At 53.7% G+C, this 3,860-nt stretch overlaps 1 long non-coding RNA gene across 1 annotated transcript in view; it reads left to right on the forward strand.

The window, feature by feature from the left end:
• Positions 1–592: 592 nt before the first annotated feature.
• The window catches only part of LOC105535783, a 15,982-nt gene continuing 12,714 nt past the window's right edge, over positions 593–3,860 (forward strand). Inside the window, exons 1-2 of the long non-coding RNA XR_001005500.1 lie at positions 593–793; positions 1,337–1,458. This is a non-coding gene — a long non-coding RNA (uncharacterized LOC105535783). The remainder of the gene's footprint in view (positions 794–1,336; positions 1,459–3,860) is intronic.

Genomic DNA, 3,860 nt, shown 5'->3' on the forward strand with positions numbered 1-3,860 from the left:
GTCACTGTGCAAATCTGATCAAGTTCCTCATATGCAAATCTTCAAGTTCAGAGACTCTTTCCACCCTCCATCCCGTGTACTTCGAGGCTGGAGTTTAGCAAAGCAGTTACCCGCTGTGCTCCCCTCTTGGCTCATCTTCTCACCCTCACATTCCAGTCTCTGGCCATGACTCAGTCATCTCGGCCTGACATCGTTCAGAAAAAAATGGATGGGGTGGGGGTAGAATGCATTCATTCAACGGTGCTAGCCACTGAACTGGGTACCGAGTACAGTGGTGAATCAAAGAGACGCCTTTGAACTCTTGCAGAAAGAAGTTCAAACTAAGCACAGTCCCCTCATCGTAGTAACAGCTCCTATCATGGAAAATTGGCCATTCCTACAGATTAATAAGAGTCAGTGACCAAGGAACATCTTCAGAACAAACGGAAAAGCAAAGCAAGTGGGAGAAGATGACTTCTAAACTTTCAGGCTGTTTTCGAAATTTATCCCAAGTCCTCCAGAGTCTGGAGTTGAGCTCCGCTCCGCCAGAGGACGCTGCAGGGCTGCTCGCGTCGGTTCCTTCCGCTCTAGGCCGCAGTTCGCGCTCTCATCTGTATTTCCGCCGGCGCGAAACCAGTGTAGCTTGCTAGTCGTGTGGCATCGGTCTTTCGCCGTCCCTCGCTATCGCACGCCATCACACACCATCACACACCATCGCAAGCCACCGCACCCCATCGCTCGAAATCTGCAGACATCTTGATTTTTCCCGCGCTGTCTGTCAGGTCTCCGTCGCCACTCGACGCCAGGGCGCCGGGTGAGTCCACAGCAGGGCGCGTGGTCTGCGACACTCTCACCATCGGGGAAAACTGAGGCCCCAGGGAAGGTGGCCAGAGAGGTCAGGCCCGGTCCCTGGTGCAGTGCCTCGTCCCCTTTGCTGGAGTGAGCCCCCTGGAGCGAATCCCCCCTGGGATTCGCGTGTCCTCGGGAAAGACACTGGCGGATGAGCCGCGCCCTCGGCCGCCGCTGTGCTGAGCCGGCCACGTGCAGACGTCCTGTCCGCGCAGCTACTCTGCGGGTCTCGGCGACTTTAGGTGCCCGCCCCCGACTCCTGGCATTGGAAGTCCCCAAAGCCGCTTGTCTTTTGCCTACAAAGTGTCAGTCATTGTGCCATGTCCTTGGGACCGTTAACTCGTTTTCCCCTCAGTACCTTTTAAAAGGTGTTAGAACCTTCGTTTTACAGAGCAGTTAGCTGTGGTTTAAATGGAAGACGCTCCCAGCACCGCAGTGGGGCAGAGTGTGGACTTCTGTCCCCGGGCCTTGTCCTAAAGCCCCCTCCCCGTGCGCTTTCCCTGCCTAGGCCTTGTGGGCTGTGCTGCTCCTCGGAGGGCTTGGCAGCAGCCAGCGCCCCCTCCTGCAGCTCTCTGATCTGCACCCCCTGAGGGGCATCCACTGTCCGCGGAGTGAGAATGCCCTGGCTGAGTGCCGCTGCTTATGCGCACCGTGGGGAAGGACCCTTCTGTGGGACCCAGTAGAGGGGACGGTCAATGAGCTCACCCAGTTCTGAGTTCTGAGAACTGTCTGGCAAAGCGGGTGCAGAGCAAAGCGTGATTTAGGAGACAGGGGCTGGCCTTGGGGGTCACATCCTGGCTAAGATCCTTCATTCTCCTGAGGGTGACTTTCTGTAAAGTAGGGAAACTGCAAAAGCTCTCCGAGGGCAGAGGCCTTGGCTGTTTTTCTTGATTTTAAACCCATAGTGCCTGTCCACGTGTAGATACTCAGAATTGGTGGGCTGAGTGTACAGCCGAGGCATTTTTACCAGAAGTCAGTTTTCCTGTGGACTCTGGGTGGGGACAGATGGAATCTGCCTGTGAAGTGATGATGGCTGTCAGGGTCCTGGGTACCTTTCTCTTCCCTGGGGAGTGAGCACCCCTCTGGAGATGTGGCAGCTAACACGCGAACGTGGGCTCACCTGCCCTTTTTTGCACCTCTATTCGAAAGTGATCGTGGGCTGCCTGTGCCCTGGTCATTGATAGTGCAGGGAGAGAAATCGCTGAAAGCGCTTCCCCGTGTTTGGAGGGTCCACTCCTGTCCCTTCCAAACTCTGGAGCTTTCTCACACCTCCTTCTCACCATCTGTCAAATGCCTCCTGGCGCTTGGTGTCTGATGATTATTGAGTGCTCCCTGTGCAAGGCTCAGTGCCGGTGTCTGTAAGGCGTTCACCAAGGTGTATGAGGGTGTGTCCCTGCCTTAGGATTGTGGTGGAACCACAGCTACAGCTCTGCTAGTCACACCCTGTGGCAATTACTGGCTTGATTGTCTTTGCCTCTCTATTTTGACCTTGAGGGCAGTGTCTTGAGCTTTTGTTTAATATTTTATTGTATTTGTTTAGTGACAGGGTCTCACTCTGTTGTCCAGGCTGGGGTGCAGTGTGCAGTGGCGTGATCATAGCTTGAACTCCTGTACGCAAGTGATCCTCCCACCTCAGCCTCCCAAATAGCTGGGACAGACAGGGTCTCGCTATGTTTCCCAGGCTGGTCCTGAACTGGCTATAAGTGATTTTCCCTCTGTCTTCCAAAGTGCTGGAATTACAGGTGCGAACCACTTCGCCTGTCTCAGTATCTGAGTCCTGTCTCTTGACTTACCTGGTGCTTGGCAGATGGTTGATTTTCAGCAGTTAAGGAACAAATGAAAAACAGGAGATGGGCTGAGCACGGTGGCTCACACCTGTAATCCCAACACTCTGGGAGGCCAAGGTGGATGGATCCCTTGAGGCCAGGAGTTCAAGACCAGCTTGGCCAACATAGTGAAACCCCATCTCTACTAAAAAATACAAAAACTAGTAGGTTGTGATGGCACATGCCTATAATTCCAGCTACTCAGGAGGCTGAGGCACACCAGAATCGTTTGAACACAGGAGGTGGAGGTTGCAGTGAGCCAAGATCACGCCCCTGCACTCCAGCCTAGGCTACAGGGTGAGACTATGTCCCTAACAAAAAGCAAAACACAGGAGCTGGAAAAAGACAATTGTGGCTGGCCGTGGTGGCTCACACCTGTAATCCTAGCATTTTGTGAGACTGAGGTGGGTGGATCGCTTGAGCCCAGGAGTTGAAGACCAGCCTGGGCAACATGGCAAAAACCTGTCTCGATAACACACACACACACACACACACACGCACACACACACACACACACGCCAGGTGGCATGCGCCAGGAGGTGGAGGTTGCAGTGAGCCGAGATTGTGCTACTGCATTCCAGCCTGTGCTGCAGCCTGGACTGCATTCCAGCCTAAAGACTTAGAATTGTAAGGTGACAGGGCTTTGCATGTCACCTTGTTGCATGTCAGTGGAATACTTTTGAGCGAGGCAGCCTGTGTGGGGGTGGTCAGAGCTATTTCCCACTGGCCCAGTGGTCATCCCATGGTGTTCCCCTTGACGGTCTTGTCCGTGGGCCACCAGGATGAATTTCCCCACAGGATTGTCATTGTGATGTCAAGGACCAAAGCCAGAGGTGTAGGTAGGCATGGCTGATAGAAGAGTGAGATGTGTAATCAGCCCTGACCCACAGATGACAGATGGGCCATCCTGCCCGAAATAGCCCTTACTGTGTATGCCAGACTCCGCCACGCTGGTGTGCCACACCAGAACCTGCCCTAGGTTCAGAGTCCCCTTCAGTATACTGTGTCAGGATCACAAATTCAACAATATGTGCATAAGATGAGACTTAAGCTGTCCCTGATGTGTGGTTCTTCTCTAGACGAACTCTTTTCGTGTTGCTGAGACCGTGAACCACTGTTAACACCAGCCAACTTTTAGGAAACGTTTACCACCTGGTTCTGTGCCAGTCTTCTCCTTGTCCTTTCCAGAACAGGTTTGACCAGGTG

This window comes from Mandrillus leucophaeus, unplaced genomic scaffold (genome assembly GCF_000951045.1).
Source record: "Mandrillus leucophaeus isolate KB7577 unplaced genomic scaffold, Mleu.le_1.0 Scaffold150, whole genome shotgun sequence".
Taxonomy (NCBI): domain Eukaryota; kingdom Metazoa; phylum Chordata; class Mammalia; order Primates; family Cercopithecidae; genus Mandrillus; species Mandrillus leucophaeus.